We start from the raw sequence: 18,373 nt of genomic DNA on the forward strand, positions 1-18,373 counted from the left end.
TTTCATAGTAGAGAGATAGATACTGTTCAGATTTCAAGACATACACAGCTACACAGTGCATCCTGGAAAATGAAGGTCTTGCCTACAGGGAAATAGGTGAAAAAGAAAATATGACCTCCTTAGACTTACTGTGGGCATCAGAGTTATGACAGAAAGATGACTACACAGGATTAGGTCCCATTGGCTTCTATTCTTTTTTTTTTAATTTATTTTTTATTGGTGTTCAATTTACTAACATACAGAATAACCCCCAGTGCCCGTCACCCATTCACTCCCACCCCCCGCCCTCCTCCCCTTCTACCACCCCTAGTTCGTTTCCCAGAGTTAGCAGTCTTTACGTTCTGTCTCCCTTTCTGATATTTCCCACACATTTCTTCTCCCTTCCCTTATATTCCCTTTCACTATTATTTATATTCCCCAAATGAATGAGAACATATAATGTTTGTCCTTCTCTGATTGACTTACTTCACTCAGCATAATACCCTCCAGTTCCATCCACGTTGAAGCAAATGGTGGGTATTTGTCATCTCTAATAGCTGAGGAATATTCCATTGTATACATAGACCACATCTTCTTTATCCATTCATCTTTCGTTGGACACCGAGGCTCCTTCCACAGTTTGGCTATCGTGGCCATTGCTGCTAGAAACATCGGGGTGCAGGTGTCCCGGCGTTTCATTGCATTTGTATCTTTGGGGTAAATCCCCAACAGTGCAATTGCTGGGTCGTAGGGCAGGTATATTTTTAACTGTTTGAGGAACCTCCACACAGGTTTCCAGAGTGGCTGCACCAGTTCACATTCCCACCAACAGTGTAAGAGGGTTCCCTTTTCTCCACATCCTCTCCAACATTTGTTGTTTCCTGCCTTGTTAATTTTCCCCAATCTCACTGGTGTGAGGTGGTCTCTCAAGATAAGAAGCTTTTGCACAGCAAAGGATACAGTCAACAAAACTCAGAGACAACCTACAGAATGGGAGAAGATATTTGCAAATGACATATCAGATAAAGGGCTAGTTTCCAAGATCTATAAAGAACTTATTAAACTCAACACCAAAGAAAGAAACAATCCAATCATGAAATGGGCAAAAGACATGAACAGAAATCTCACAGAGGAAGACATAGACATGGCCAACATGCACATGAGAAAATGCTCTGCATCACTTGCCATCAGGCTTCTATTCTGATGCAGCTCAATCAATGTTTAGCAATGGAATGCCTGCTTTTTAGGCACTGTGTCTAGGCTCAGAGGAACGAACAATGAATATACATAAACTCGGGGATCCCTGGGTGGCGCAGCGGTTTAGCGCCTGCCTTTGGCCCAGGGCGCGATCCCGGAGACCCGGGATCGAGTCCCACGTCGGGCTCTCTGCATGGAGCCTGCTTCTCCCTCTGCCTGTGTCTCTGCATCTCTCTCTCTCTCTCTCTCTCTCTCTCTCTCTTGTGTGACTATCATAAATAAATTAAAAAAAAGAAATCAATCTAAAAAAACATAAACTCTAGTCTCATAGGATTTACTCTCTATTTAGGAGAAAGATAGTAAACACCTACATACCATGTCAGGTGGTTATAAGTGCCAAATATGTGGAAAGTAGGGTAATAGGCTACAGAGTGAAGTGAAGGTACTATGTTATGTAAGAGGATCAAGGAAAGCCTCTTTAATAAGGTGGCATATGGGTAAGAAAACTATAAGAAGCAAGGAATTAAGCCCTGAGGCTATCTAGAGAAAGCTTGTTTCAGGCAGCGGGAAGTCAAGTGCAAAGGCTCCCAAGTGTAAGTATCCTGGCTTCCTGGAGAGACAGCAGGGAGGCCAGTGTGAGTGTAACAGAGTGAGGAAGGTGAGCAAGGTAGGAGGGTCACAGTGGGTCTTGAATCCTTTCTTGCCTGCCATACTACCATTACTACTTTGGTCTTATAGATCGTGAAGATGATTATATCTTTCAGAACTGCCTTTTAGAACAGAAATGCCCCCAAGGAGAGCAAGACCTTAAACTCATTATCATTATGATGTTAATTTTTCAGTTAACTTTTTAGAGATTCATGGATAACCAGCACACATTTGATTAAAAAGGAGTGTCTAGCTGGTAAATTAAGGAAGGACAATGTTATCGGGGAAGAGAGCGTGATAATGTAGGTGAGAAGATAACGAAACAAGTTTAATTTATATTGGAGACAATTGCTTCTTGCCTCCCTGAATATAGTTCCTCTTTAAGTCCCCCTTTCTTTTCAGGAGGACTCCACTTCTTGTCCACAGCACATGTTCCATTCTCCAGCCATATGCCGCTGTTTGCTTGGAGCCAATGATCTTTTGCCTAGGCTCAGAGGGAGGTGTGTCTTACGTAGTCTAAACCAATCATTACCCTTCCATCTGCATCAGTGAATGAGTTGGGAAATTGCACGTGACCCGTTTTGTCCAATGAACTGTGAGGAGCAGACTGTTGGGGGCAGGAGCCTTTAGTAAGATTTCTTACATTTTTAAAAGATACCAGAGGAAGAAGAAACCACTTGAGGTGGGCGATTATAACGTGGCCAACACTGCTGTGGTCATCTTGTGACCATGAGGCTAGATATCAACACACAGAAGGTGGCTTGTCATGGTCATGTGGATGACCCAGACACTGCCCACTGATGGATATCTGGCCCTTGTTGCAGAAAGGAATCCCAGAATCCACACTGAGGGGGGGGGGCGGATTTCAAAACATGTATATATGAAATATATATAAATATAAGGTTATACATAACAAACATTAAAAAACCTTATACATCCCTAACAGAGAATTACAAAATATTATGATTATATATTATGCCCCCATTAAGTGCTGTGTTCAAAGAAAATGTTCATGGTATGTTGTCAGAAGAAGGAAGTGCACAGAAATACAATATTTTTTTCTAGATCTCACATATATGGACAGAGGGACAACACAGAGAAAGAGAGAAATATATATTCATTATTCATAGGAAAAACTAGAAACAAATAGAGCAAATATTAATAGCTGTTACCTCTGTGTGATAGGATCAGATAGGATCAGAGATGTATTTTTTTAAGTGCAGCTTTTATTTATTTATTTTTAATTTTTTTCATTTTTATTTATTTATGATAGTCACACACACACAGAGAGAGAGGCAGAGACACAGACAGAGGGAGAAGCAGGCTCCATGAACTGGGAGCCCGATGTGGGATTCGATCCCGGGTCTCCAGGATCGCGCCCTGGGCCAAAGGCAGGCGCTAAACTGCTGCGCCACCCAGGGATCCCAAGAGATGTATGTTTAATGTAATTTTTATACAATTGTTTTAATGCAATTTTGCATTTTATAGTGAGAAAGTAGAGCTTTTACAGTCTTATAAAAAATCATCAATTTTATGAGAATCAAAGGATGATCCATATCCCTCATGGGTCTTCTCTAATACTACTTTTAAGGTACTACAGTCCTTTCCATGAACTGAAAGACTGGTCCCTCAGCTCACCTTAGGCCCACTCTGGCTACTATATTAGGCACTGACCTCAATTTGCCCTTAAAGAAGCCAGAGGTCTAAACACCGGTGTCTTCAAAACTGCTGAGAATTCCCTGCATTTCTCTATCTAGTGTGGCCAACAGGGTAGCCCTCCAGTGAGTATGAGGCAGTCAACTCAAAGATGGCTTGGCCCTCTTCTGTGGCAGCCCGCCCTTGGCTTCATGACGTGCATAGTCATTACATGGTGGACCCAAGTCTTCATCAGGCTGTATTCTTAGGTTAGGACACTACCCATTGATGATCTACACTAAACAGGGATGGCAGAGACAGGTGCTACTGCAAATATGTTTTTTCCAAGGGCCAAGAGAGCAAAAGACTTAAGCATGCAAGTGGCATTGCTAAGGTTGCTGCATAGTACAAATTAGGATTCAAGTCAGCTTGAGTCATACAGAGGCTTGGGGCCTCTAAGCTAATTTATGATGACCTGCAGAGGCTAAAATGAGGCAGAATCTGGACTGTCCTACTAATTATGAGACTCTGGGAATGCCTCTTGAGCCATTGGTAAGGTAAGATATTTAGAGCTAAACTAATATGGTTAGAATACATCAAGGCACAATCTTAGTTCTCCTCCTTTTTCCTGGCATAAATATAGCATATAATCTGTCAGCCTATATATATATCAGAGTGGTCTTGGTGTATGGCTTATCTGTCCTATGATAGGGAAAGAAAATGAATGGTGGGGGAATAGGTACTCTATGTGTTCATATGTGGATAGTCTGCTGGTGTGACTGTCAGCATGGTGATGTCCTAAGTCATTAGAGTCTGGGTTCCCCCAAATTCGGAGCCTGAGGCAAGGGGGCAGATAGTCCATTTGAGAGGTGATTCCCTGAAGCAGGAGCAAGGGAGTGGGAAGATGGGAAGGAGAAATGTCCAATACAATGGTGTGTTATCAAGGTCACAGAGAAAAAGATTACAGAAAAAGAAAAAAAAAACTGAGGTTGGTCAGTGGGATTCAGTTTTATGGAGATATGCAGAGAAGGTATGGAAGGACTTCCAGGATTGTCTGCCTGAAGTCTGGAAGGCAGGAGCATTTCTCTACTAGCCCCTATCTTCCACTGGTTTACTGTTGGTTTGGTGCACTCGCCTTGAATCTGCAGACCAGCATCTCTGGCAGTCACCTCTGAGAGATGGTATTGGTCGTTTGCAAGGTGAGCCTATGCTTGCACGTAACTGTTCCTAGAGCTCAGGTAGCCAAGGGATGTGACTTTGGGGCCACCAATGTTCCCGGAGTTTTAAGGTGTACCTTAAAAAACTATACCTTGACCTGCAGTCCTTAAATTGCATTTTGGGTCTTAGAGCTAAAGATTAAATAGGTTTGTCTACGTAGTCTATATTTTAATCCATTAGTTAAGTACCTACTATGTTCTAGGTGCCAGGGAAACAGAAACGGATAGGATACCTTCTAAGATTCCAGTTTGTTACAGGAGATAAGCTCTTTACAGTTAAATGTATTACCTACTCAAATAAGATATGCATAGAATGCCTAACATGGTATTTTTGTGGGGAAAGCTGTTTTTATTCCCAACTAAAAAGGACCCTCCAGAGGGAGGTAAGAGTTGGTATACCCAAACACACACACCCCTATACGTGCATGGAAGGATGTGTGCACATACCCATGTGCCCCCGTGTGTACATGTATTTGTGTGTAAAATTCTTTGAGAAAAGGAATGATTGCTTTATGTGAATTATTTATCCTTATTGTCAACATTCAAATCTAGAAGCATTGTAAGATTCACGGAATGCAAAATGATCACACAATAGATTGGTTTTAGTGAGCATGTATTTTCTTTTCCATTCATATTGATGCTTTGGATGCTTTTATATTTTTGGTTCTGCGAAAGTTATGTTCATTGAGAAAAATAAAAATAAAAAGCATCCAAGAGGCTCATTCCTATGTTAGAATTTGTATTCAGCTGAAGAAAACCTTTGCACCTGCCACTAAAATGTATCCACTTCTGGGGTGGAATGCACCAGGTGTTCCCCAGCCTCCATCGGCACGCCAGGCAGTTCAGGACCGAGAAGGAGGCACCATATCCCAGGCAGGTTAAACTGGTGGGGAAATTTCAAGTCGACAGAATGCAATTACCCAAATTGAAATTAGGCCAGGGGCATATCAGGAGGCCCTTCCCATCTGTTGGGTAAAAGGATCACCAGATATTTAACAAGGGCAAGTGGTCAGGATCTCAGTTCTAGGAGTCACTTAAAAAGCAGGCACTTAAAAATGCTAAAGGAAAACTGTACCTGGCATAAAAATCATATCCCTTCACTGGAAAATAAATAACATTAGGCCTTGAGAAGATCAGCCTTTTTCTGCTCTGGGAGGAAAGAAATGTTTATGGATGGGGTGGTTAAATATTTCTACATCAGCTTCTCTTAGCAAGGACATGGTATAATGGACAATTGGTTATCCTGGGTTTGACAAAAAGAGATTTCCCAAACCAAACATATTGAATCGAATACATTTATCCCTGGTCAAAATGGATAGATCCTCCCATTAAGACCTTACAGAATAACACTGTTTAATTTTTCCAGGGACCTTGACACAACATTGTTTCTTTACCAGGAAACTAATTTTTAAAGTTTTCAGCAAAAATAAGTAAGCTGGATCTGGACACCAGATCCCATTTCAGAACCACCTTTGGTTTCCCATTGTCAAAACCACCAGATCCACAGGTCCACATTAGCACAGTGGTCCCTGACTGTTTCCCTCTCTCTGGACACCTGTGTACCTTTCTCTCAGGAGGGGAGAGAAAACTCTGTCTTAATCTTAAAATCAGAATGAACTCAAGCATTGGCATGAGCCTCCCACCCCCTAGTCAGAGAGAGATGAAGAATGGGCATCTGACCCCAGATGGTTGGATGGCATTCTAGGACATTGAGAAATAGACGGGCTTCCCTATGGCCCTTTTAATAATATGTCCTCCTTTATAGACCAAGAGAACTCAATGTTTTCAGCCTAAGGTCTGGGAGGGGAGGAAGAAAGAGGCATCTCTGGGCGAGATGTCTCCTTTTCCAGATGCTGCTTTTTTGGAGACTTGCTGACACTGGGTTCCTATGGGCCACTCCCCAAAGCAAGGTACCAGGGAGTCTCTTCTCTGTGCCTTCCCTGGGAGGGACTGTTTAATGCCATGCAGCTAATCCTGACAAGCTCTCAATTCTCTTTCCTACTGAATTTGGAGAGGAAGGAAAAGAGATGAGCTGGTAAGGGGTCTTATTCAGCATTGTTATTTTTTTCCTTTGTTGGAGTGGTTCACTTTTAACTCTCTTTGCTAGCCAAGAGGTGACATCCTGGGGACCCTGACAGTACGGCCACTCCTGGAAGGGGTAAGGCAAGGTTAACTGACAAATTTAGCAAAGCTGCCCATTGGGGGGTTGGGGGAGAGCTACAGGCAGGCCATGTACACACTGAGTTACTTGCAGCGTCTCTGTCCCTCCTCCCCTGCACACACACATGTACCTGTCATTGCAGCAGTTAAGGTAGGAGAGCAGTAATCCAAAAGTCTAGGGATTTCACACTGGTTTCTCCCATTCTGCAATGCCAAGCCTTCCTGGACGGTCTCCTAAAAATGAGCTCAGTGTGACCTAATGGTCCATCCTAGTCATAAGTGACCATTGTTCTTAACTCTGAACAGGTGTAAACATTTGCTTGCACTTGCTGAATTCTGACCTGAGCTGCTTACCTTTTCTTTCTTTCTTTCTTTCTTTCTTTCTTTCTTTCTTTCTTTCTTTCTTTCTTTCTTTCTTTCTTTCTTTCTTTCTTTCTTTCTTCTTCTTCTTTCTTTCTTCTTCTTTCTCTTCTTCTTCTTCTTCTTCTTCTTCTTCTTCTTCTTCTCCTCCTTCTCCTCCTCCTCCTCCCCTCCCCCCTCCCCCTCCTCCTCCTCCTCCTCCTCCTCCTCCTTCTTTCTTCTTCTTCTTCTTCTTCTTCTTCTTCTTCTTCTTCTTTCTTCTTCTTCTCCTTCTCCTCCTCCTCCTCCTCCTTCTTCTTCTTCTTCTTCTTCTTCTTCTTCTTCTTCTTCTTCTTCTTCTTCTTTCTTCTTCTTCTCCTTCTCCTCCTCCTTCTTCTTCTTCTTCTTCTTTCTTCTTCTTTCTTCTTCTTCTCCTTCTCCTCCTCCTTCTTCTTCTTCTTCTTCTTCTTCTTCTTCTTCTTCTTCTTCTTCTTCTTCTTTCTTCTTCTTCTCCTTCTCCTCCTCCTTCTTCTTCTTCTTCTTCTTCTTCTTCTTCTTCTTCTTCTTCTTCTTCTTCTTCTTCTTCTTTCTTCTACTTCTCCTCCTCCTCCTCCTTCTTCTTCTTCTTCTTTTCTTCTTCTTCTTCTTCTTCTTCTTCTTCTTCTTCTTCTTCTTCTTCTTCCTCTTTCTTCTTTTTTTTTCTAATTAGCCAGAACCAATTTCTTTGTTTTGTTTTCTATCTTGATAATTTGTGAATAACAAAGTTTTTTTCTCACAGAGGAAAACAGAGAGAGGAGTTATTAGTTAATGTTGATCCAGAACTCTGCAAATGTTAAAACTTGACATTATTATTTAGAGGTTTGGTTTGTACTAATTACCTCTTAGTTTTACTAGCCCTATATAACAAGCTACCTTCTGCAAATTTTATGGGAAAGCCAGTTTTCTGAAAGGATGAAAGTTGTTGGAGCACGGAATGAAATAGGTGCTAAGTTTTATTTTCCACTAAATAATTCTCCTCAAGGTGGGTAAACTTTCAGTAGTTAAATTGCTAAAAATGAAGATTCTACACTACAAGAGCAGATCTTCAGGAGACAATTATATGTCTGTGTTCATAGCATTTATGAGTGTCAGTAAACAGTCAGTACATTTATGTTCCCCCCATTACCTTCGGTCATAAACTTCCTTAAAGAAAAACGAATAATTATGTTTCCTGACTGCAGAATGAGCATCAACATTCAAATACTGAAAGCCCTGGGTGGGATGGATGGTACACCTAGACTTCCAGGGATTGAGCTGTTTTCGAGGCATTGGCTAGAGTGTCAGGCTAACTGCTTGGTCTTGATTTAGTGCCATTCACAGAGATGTCATCTCTAGAAGGGAAATCATAATTTGTGTGGCTATTTTTGGACTTGGGGCCTCCCAGCCTACAGCTGTTGGGAATGGCTGGGCGTCACATAAAGCCCCTGGCTGAAGCATGTCAAGCTTGTGCTATTGGCCTGAAGCTCGCCATCCACCCCAGGGGCCAGCCAGTGTATCCCTGGAGCTAAAATGATGCGGTGTCATCGGAGTTTAACAAGCACATCCCGGCATCGTGGACTATTGGAGTTAGGAAACGACCTTAGATGACCTCATTACAACCTACATTTTACACAAGAGGCTTTGGCTGGGGAATCATTCTATCCAGGGTCCCAAGCAACAAGTCTCACATCTCCTGGCTTTGGGTTTGGTACTCTTAAATATTGTCCTTGGGGTCAGGAAGGTGACATAGGTTAGAGGGTAAGGAATAGATTTTTAAAAAGTGAGTTAGGAAGACAAGAAAAGTAAATCTGAGAGAATTGCATTTTTCCTTTGTAGTTCATATGAGTTTCATTATTCCTTGTATCTCAATCAGAAAACACATCGATGCAACTTCTCCACCACTAGAAATGTGCAAGTGGAAATGAAAGGAAATAAGACAATTGAATATTTTCTAGATCAGCACTTTTCAAACTGTCATGAAAGACAGGTTTTTGTTTATTTCTAATTGACCTCAGCTGATATCTCTGTAATGTGCGATAGAAATTACTAGAAAAAAATGAAGTGTAGACTTTCAAAATACAAGTCCAAACTTTTATTTCTTGGAGACAAGAGACATAAACTTCTGCTGACAAATTACTATATAGTTGCTAGACACTTATTCTTGATCGCAGTACACACTGATCATGGACACAGGAGAACTGCCTTGGTCTCTTTTTCTCTATTATTTTGTGCTTTTGTCTGGTTCTCTAGGTTGCAACTTTCTGATATCAGGGATAGGATCTAGGCATCTGTCATTTTTGATAGGTACTTTATTGCGTTGAATAACAACTTAAGAAAAAATTTAAATGTTTCCTCGTGTAAAAGGAAAAAAAAAAACAAGTTTACAATCATAAAAAAAAAAACCAAAAAACCCAGAGATCAGTGTATGGATTCTTCTTAAGAGACTTAAAATGGGGACATTTTTGGTTTACGTGGTTTGAGTGTAAAGAGGATTGAATATATTAAGCATTTCCGTTGTCATTAAGTTTGAACTTTCTACCAATTCTTATATCCTCTAAAAGACCTGTAGACCTTCTAAGTGCATCAATTAGGATTAAGTTTGTTAGCTTTAGGAAATAAAAAGTATGTAACACCCAGGTACATTTAAGTCTCAGATAAGCATTGAGTGCTTTTTAAAAGTATGGCCCAGATATTTCATGAGAAGTGCCATGTGCAATATTTGGGCGGGACATAATTTGTATTAAAAATGTATTAATCGGGATCCCTGGGTGGCTCAGCGGTTTGGCACCTGCCTTCGGCCCAGGGTGTGATCCTGGAGACCCGGGATCAAGTCTCACATCGGGCTCCCTGCATGGAGCCTGCTTCTCCCTCTGCCTGTGTCTCTGCCTCTCTCTCTCTGTCTGTGTCTCTCATGAATAAATAAATAAATAAATAAATAAATAAATAAAAATCTTTTTAAAAAATGTATTCATCGTTTGTCTGAAATTCAAGTTTAACTGGATATCTTGTATTTTATCCAGTAATTCTTCTTTTTTAATTTCTTTTTTAAAATTTTTTAATTGAAATATAGTTGACATACAATATTATGTTAGTTTTAGGTGTACAGCATAGTGATTCTAATTAGTAGTGAACTTTTAGCCTGGACTTCTGCAGATGTTTCTAGAGAGAAGGCTCAGCCCAGCCAATCAAATGTGGTCATATTGACCTACCTTGCTTAGCTTTTGGCAGCTGGAAGCTGAATAGTGAATACAAAGTAATGATATTCCTTTTAGGAAAATGTGTTTCTCATGTGACAAAGCAGCTACTCATCTGTCCTGACTTTGAGGCTGTTAGTTGGTGTTTTCTAAAGCTCTGGTTCACTGCTGGCAAAAGTCATGGCGGAAGGTGTGTTTGTAAGAAGGCCACAAGAATCTGCCAGCTACATGAAGACAAAGTTGGCTCAGTGGTCTGCAAATAGTGGAATTCTTTGCACGGAAATATACAAGGAGACAGTGATAGCCACCCCCCCAAAAAGAAAGAAAGAAAGAAAGAAAGAAAGAAAGAAAGAAAGAAAGAAAGAAAGAAAGAAATTCCCTGTTTCTACAGCATATTGTAAGCAAACTGATGTTTACAAATAAACTTATGAGAAAGAAATGCAAAAAAAAAAAAAGAGAAAGAAATGCAAAGGCAGAATTAGTGGATATTAAAAAAATTAATGTTTTAGGGATCCCTGGGTGGCGCAGCGGTTTGGCGCCTGCCTTTGGCCCAGGGCGCGATCCTGGAGACCCGGGATCGAATCCCACGTCGGGTTCCCTGCATGGAGCCTGCTTCTCCCTCTGCCTATGTCTCTGCCTCTCTCTCTCTCTCTCTCTCTGTGACTGTCATGAATAAATAAATAAAATCTTTAAAAAAAAAATTAATGTTTTAGATACTTATGTAGGTTTACTGTAGTGTCTGCAAAGATATGTCCTTTGCCGTTGGTAGCTGTTTTTCTTTCTTTAAATGAGGATATTTGGTTATAGGCCTTAAATCAGAGTTTTGTCATTGTTAAATTATAGAATTTATGCTCCCAGTCTTTAAAGAAAGGTAAACTTTTCTTAAAGTGATGTTTGATTCAGGTAAGAAGGAAATGGCTATTTCAAGTGCACACACAATTTATTTTAATGTCATATCTGGGTGTTTTAAAATGTCCTGTCAGCTAACAACAACAACAACAACAACAAAAATCTTTTTTTTTTTAATTTTTTATTTATTTATTTACGATATTCACAGAGAGAGAGAGAGAGAGGCAGAGACACAGGCTCCATGCACCGGGAGCCCGACGTGGGATTCGATCCCGGGTCTCCAGGATCGCGCCCTGGGCCAAAGGCAGGCGCCAAACCGCTACGCCACCCAGGGATCCCCCAACAACAAAAATCTTAAGAATATACTTACCTAAGAGAATTCTTTAAAAATAATATTTATTTTAAATAATGAAATATATGCTCATTTTAAGACAAATTTGAAAAATGCTGGGATTTCTGGAAGGATAAGGAAAAAAAGTAAAATCACCAATAACACTATCATAGAGGAAACATTTCCACTATTGTTACTTCGATGTAGTTGTTCTATTGTCTTGTCTATGTGTTTTTAGTTCATAGTTGGAAACCTACTGTATATACAAGGTTGTATTCTGATTTTTTCTTTTTTAAAAAATATTTTATGTATTTATTCATGAGAGATAGAGAGAGAGACATAGGCAGAGGGAGAAGCAGGCTCCATGCAGGAAGCCCTATGTGGGACTTGATCCCAGGACCACAGGATCACCCCCTGAGTCAAAGACAGGCGCTCAACTGCTGAGCCACTCAGGTGTCCCTGTATTCTGATTTTTTCATTAACTATTTGACTTAAGCATTTCCCATATGTTAAAGTATTTCTTAAGTATCATTTTAATGGTTGAATCATACTCTGTACTGTGATTTACTTAACCAAACTAGAGTTGGATACTCAGAGTTCTCCAATTACCTATTCCTAAATGTCTAGTGATGATCTGTTTGGATTCCTAGAACCGAAATTACTGGGACTGACAAGGATGAAAAGTTTTAAGGCTATACATTTTGTTAAGCTCTATTAGAACCATTATAGATATTTACTAGGAATGTGTAAGAGTGCCTATATCACTGACCTTCATTGCTGTCATTTATTTCATTTTATTAACCTAGTGTATTTGTCTGGGTTTTCCAGAAAAACATAACCTGTAAGATGTGTTTGTATGCAAAGAGAATCTTAAAGGAATTGGCTCATGTGATTCTGGGGGGTGGGAGTGGATCCCCAAACTTCAGGTCAGGTTGTCAGGCTGAAGACTCAGGAAGAGCTGACGTCGAATCTAGAAGCCAAAGGCAGTCTGGAGACAGAATTTCTTCCTTCTAAAAGGATCTCAGTCTTCATTCTTAAAGCCTTTACGTTTTTGGATGAAGTTCAGTCCCATTGTGAAGAATAAGGTGCTTTACTCAGAGTCTACTCATGTAAATGTAAACCACATCGAAAAATACCTCACAGCAACATCTAGACTGGTATTTGACCAAATGACTGGGCACTATAGCCTAGCCAAGTTGACACATACAATTAACCATCACATCTGTGGTCCAAATAGAGTTTATACTATTTGATAGAAGGCCATGTTCTTTCTTTCCAGTTTTTTCTCTGTTCAGTACCATCTGTTTCTATGAAAACACACTGACTTATTTAGGACTTTTATGTATACTGTGAGTTTTCTGTTGTAAACACAAAGATTATCTTAATCTAGTTTTGGAATAAAACATTTAAGATCTCCATCAAGTGATGCTGAGAAAAAAATCTGGGTTTGGGCTTTATGCAGATGTGACTTAGGAATATTCCCCTACCACGTTACAACTGTATTAATTTGGTTTGGATAGCTAAACCCTTTCCTTCTTAATTTGCTCAACTAAAAAGTAGGGAGAATCATACCCATTTTCCAGTAACTTGTTAAGTTCTAACTGGGGAAACATTTCTGAAATTCTAGTACAGCATCTAGTATATGAAAGGCCATCTATATGATCAGTACAAAAAAACCTTCCCTGTCTCTGAACATTTAGTAGTTCCACTCGTAGCAATTTTCCTCCTAGAAGACTTAAACATTTTTTCCATTTTAAGTATAAGCCTCATTTCCCTTCTATTTCATGAAGTATTGCATTTTAACCACTGATAGATAAATTAGATGATTTTAAATTAATATTTTACTCATTTATCTAACAAATATTTATTAAATGTCTATTAAATCCCAAGGATTGTTCTGGGTGCTGGAGATTTAACAGTGAAGACGATAGATAAATTCCTTGCCCTTTTAGCTTGGATATTAGTGGGAGAGACTCTCAAAGAAAGAAATCAATAAGCATAAAATCACACTACAAGTAATATCATATTAGTCAGGGTAGGCTAAGTGATGCTGTGGTAAGTCACTAAATCTCATTAGCATAATTACAACAAAAGTTTATTTCTTGCTCGTGACAAGTCAGTGGCTGGTTCAGGTGACTATTTGAAGCAGCTATTCTAAGCCTTCCAATATGCTTCCTCCATCTAAGCACATGCTTCCATCAGGGAAGAGTGGACCAGTGAATCAAACAGCAACAGTTAAAAGATTCTACATGCATCACTTTTGCTTCATATTTTTATTGGCCATAGCAAGTCACATTGTCATGCCTAATTTCAATGAAGAGGAGAAATGTGACTCTTGGTAATCCTAGTGGTAAAGGAGAAACATATGTGACTACCACAGTATTAAGTATATAAAAAACAAGAGAATAAATAAGTATTTTTAAAAAGATAATAAAACAAAATAAACATAAGTTTTCAAGTATATCATTGTTTAAATTTATAATAAAATATGTATTTAAAAAATTGGGTCAACTTAAAGTTATTTAATAACAATTATTAAAATTTAGTATTTAGATAAGAGGAAAGGCATTTAGGTCATTTATGAATGACTGATGTTTAATAGATATGGAGATGTTAAGTCTACTTGAGGACAAGGGTGATGGTTTTTATATTGCTATTCTTGGTTATTTAGGCACATACAAGATGCTCAGTAAAACTTCGTTGAAGTTAATAATGTTCATTGTTTTAAATTATTCTTCTCCATTTGGTTGACTGTCTTAAAATATAGTCCATTATAATTTTGCTCAGAAGCAAGGCCAATTTTCATTGTTTTTATCTACATTAAAATTTTACATTTAATTATAGTTTAAATTTGGACCACAAATGCTTGAATCACTAGTGGTCTCTTTCTCCTAGTTTGTCTCGGGTATGTTCCTAAACCATGGGTATGTCCAGTAGGACAAAAGACTACTACTTTACTGTTGGAGTTTGTGATCTACCATCTTGTCTTCTAAAAACAACAACAACAACAACAACAACAACAACAACATTTACCTTTAATATCTGTTTGGCAACTGCTGTGTTGAAGAGATTTCACAAATTTGAATAAAGAGGGCAACAAATACCGAGTGGCAGTTTTGTTTGTTTTAATTTATTCATGATCATGAATGTAAGAATAGTATACTTGCTTTCAAAGATAGCATATGATGATGATGGTGATGATGATGGTGATGATGATGATGATGATGATGCCTCTCTCTCTATTGTTCTTTCCTTTTGCTTTTGACTAAGTCTTTGTCATTTAAAAAATAAATCAGCCAAAGAGAGGACCCAGTTATTCTTTGACTGGATAGATCAAGAGCAAACCAGAAGAGAATCTCTGTCTCTACCCAACTGAACCTCGTTTCGGTACCGTCACTTCTCTATTTATGGATGGTATGTCTGAGATGTTGTCTCTATCCTAGAAACCAAGAACTTGTCTTAAATCAGTGCCTCTCCAGTCTGTGCCATGAATCCCGTGAATCTGTAAGAGTCCATGCCCTTTGATGAGTTTGCTGCTCTTGGATTTGTACAAAATTTGTTTGTTACTTGGCAAATGGGACACAGCTGGCTTCTGATTTAGAGAGTGTTTTAAATTAGTTACCTCCTACCTTAACTTGATCATTTAAATGGAAAGCACTATGGCTCCAACAGAGTAGACATGATATAAAAACCATTTCCGACACGAGTATCTTGCCTCCTCAGTTGTGATGGCTACTGGTATCTCTGAAGGAAAATAAATAATAAACAAACAAACAAATAAATAATAAATAAATAAATAAATAAATAAATAAATAAAACACAGGTTCTGCGATTCTCACAAGTGGTAAACTGTCTTTGCATTATTTAAGAAAAGCTTTAAGTGTTCGATGAATGTGCTTAGACTAATGACAGTTGATGCCAAGAATATAGCAATAATCCAATACCATTTTGTAAAGTGGCAATTTGTGTAGAAATTGCAGAAAGCATCAACACATGCTGGGAACTTTACATATAAGTGAGCTATAGCGTGGGTGAAGGAGTTATTTATTTGGTCTTTCATTTGTAAATAAGACACTAATCTTTTCCTTCCAAGGAGTAGCTAGGCCAGTTATTAGTAAAAGAATATTGATAGCCTTTGCTCATCATGGCAAAATTGAGGATCCTGACCTTAAAAGTCTTAGTATTTGGAGGAGCCTTAATAAGTCATTTAGGAGAACAGCATTCCATAGTTGAAGATGGCTAGATCTATAATCAAAATATTTGGGTAGAGTCCAGGCTATACTATTACCTGTCAGCAATTTAGCTTTCCTCATCAAGGCTTATATGATCTGGTCTAGGGAACCTCTCTAGTCTTGTTTGATAGTCTTTACTTCTTACTTGCTCCATTTCAGTCCCTATGCCATTTCTCACACATTTCAAAAGAAGTGTTCTTGCTGCCAGGCCTTCTGTTCTTCCTGTTCTTTCTGCCTGGGATGATCTTCCCCCAGAGACAAGCTGACATTTATTGGGCAGATCCAGTATGTTCCAAGGGGTTATAAATGCTTTGCATGTTTGTTGTGGTGAATTTTCATGATAACCGTATGAAGTGTGTAGTGACACTGGATGGATGAGAAAGGAGGCAGAGTGATCTGGCAAAGGCAGGATTGGAACGAAGGCCTTGGCTCTCACAAGAAGTGCTCTCATAGTACACAACACCCAGGGTGTGGTTCCCACTCTTCCTTTAACCTCAGAGCTCTTTCTTGGTGAGCATTTCCTGACTATCTTATTTAAAGTGGAATTCCTGTGACTCTTTCTGTTTACTTAGCTTTATATTTATGAACAGTACTACATATTACCTGATTGATAATGCCTGTTTACTTGCTTACTTCTTTGCTTATCTCCCTCACTAGAATATATATTCTATGAGGGATGGACATTGTTCTGATCCGTGTTACCACTCTATCCCCTGCATCCAGAAGTGTACTGAAATGTACTGAGAGAGGATACGAATTGAGTTAGAATTTTTATCGGGTTTAAGGTATCTTACTCTTCAAACACTTGCAGAGCACCATTTTGTGTCAGATTCCATGACAGTTTGTGGAAATAGGAACGTGAATGAGAATGATGGGGACTCCTACTTTTCTGCTTTTCCTGATGCTTTTCCGGCATCCTAGAAGAAACAAACATGCAATTAACAGACAGTTGCCCAGGATAAGCATCCTTTTAGGGCAAATATAAGGTGCAGCAGGGAAAGGAGGCTTTAGGGAAAGCTATTCCGAGGGGTGATATCCGTGTTGAGAGCTGAAGGATGGGCTGAATGGGGATGCAAGACCATTTGGGGCAGAGCAGATGACAGAAGTCCCTGAGAGGGCACATTCCAGTTTATTATTTTTTTAAAGATTTTATTTATAGAGACAGAGAGAGAGGGGCAGAGAGACACAGGCAGAGGGAGAAGCAGGCTCCATGCAGGGAGCCCGGCGTGAGACTCGATCCCGGAACTCCAGATTCAGGCCCTGGGCTGAAGGCAGGTGCCAAACCGCTGAGCCACCCAGGGATCCTCCGCACATTCCACTTTAAAAGCAGTTCACTGTGACTCAGATATAGACTACGAGGGCCAGAGTTTACTGTCTGAGGCTGGAGAATAAAGTTGGGTTTTCAAGGGTCTTGAAAACTATTCCAAGAAGCCAAGACTTTATTGTCTGAGCATTGAGATGCCACTGAATGATTTTTAAATCAATGTAGTTTTGATTTAGTATCTGATTCCGTTTACCACCTTCAGCCACATAAGTTGGCAGCATTTCCACTTTCTGGATGGGACGAATAAGGCCCAGAAGAACACATTTCAATGTTGGTGGAATTGATTTAATTCTCTTAATGACAGTGATATCAGGGCTTCTAACTCCTACCTTCCCACCCTCTCTCCTTCCTTCTTTCTGGTTGTTATTCTTGTCAAACATAAAGCTATTTATCCACCATCCTTAACTTTTTCCAAGGAATATCCATGCACTCACACAGCTTCTAATAACCAGACCCCTGAGTGAAAGCCAGTGACCTCACGGGCGGCAGGGCTTGTTTGTGGCTGGATACCATATTGTGCACCGGGCTGGAATTCTCTGTTCTTCCTCACTAGGAAGCTGGATTTGTACCAGGAACCTCTTATCTGAAAAGGCAGCTCTAGGCTGGGGAGAACAGAGCTGGTTTGACGAAGTGGAGAGGCGCTCAATGTTGGTCTGGCCACGCTTTGGGCATGCGTGAGCGCTCACAGCAAAACACAGCTGGCATGTCTAATTTTAGCCTTGACTGCCTTGAAAAGGGACCCTTAAAGGAAATATATTTTCGCTGAAACCATTTGTATTATAATGTAACAGCCGACAGACATGTCAGAATATTACTTATTATTGGTGGGGAAAAACTCTGTCAGGTAATTGTGCTTTTTTTTGTGATGACATCGGGAAAGTGATTAAAGCATCCCTGAATCAAAATCATCATAGATAGACAGTGAGAGAACCAGAGCTTTTATTTATGAAGACGCCTGTAAACCTAATGGGATACCTCCTTTGATGCTTACAAAACGGATGTAAGGGTAAGAATGATCATTTCGGCTATGGCAAGTGGGTCCTTGTGATCTGACGATGCAGGGCTTGCTAATAGTAGTCCTGGCATAGACTCTCAAATTTCTTCAATGCTTAGCATCCTCCGTGTCGTCCGAGAAGTAAAAGGTTAGTTTCTGGACCGGGTCTTGGATTCATCTGGCTTTCGTATGTTAACAGGTTCTGAAAGCATCTGGGACACACTTGTTCCATTTTAACCAGCACGGGTCGTCCGTC

General features: G+C 39.8%; 1 long non-coding RNA gene across 4 annotated transcripts in view; it reads left to right on the forward strand.

Annotated features, from left to right (window-relative positions):
* Positions 1 to 17,920: 17,920 nt before the first annotated feature.
* The window catches only part of LOC140629441 (uncharacterized), a 65,723-nt gene continuing 65,270 nt past the window's right edge, over positions 17,921 to 18,373 (forward strand). For 2 of the 4 annotated variants that reach the window (XR_012027278.1, XR_012027277.1), the window contains exon 1: positions 17,921 to 18,265. This is a non-coding gene — a long non-coding RNA (uncharacterized lncRNA). The remainder of the gene's footprint in view (positions 18,266 to 18,373) is intronic. The other 2 variants (XR_012027274.1, XR_012027276.1) reach the window with 2 other exon arrangements.

Source organism: Canis lupus (genome assembly GCF_048164855.1).
Source record: "Canis lupus baileyi chromosome 5 unlocalized genomic scaffold, mCanLup2.hap1 SUPER_5_unloc_5, whole genome shotgun sequence".
Taxonomy (NCBI): Eukaryota; Metazoa; Chordata; class Mammalia; order Carnivora; family Canidae; genus Canis; species Canis lupus.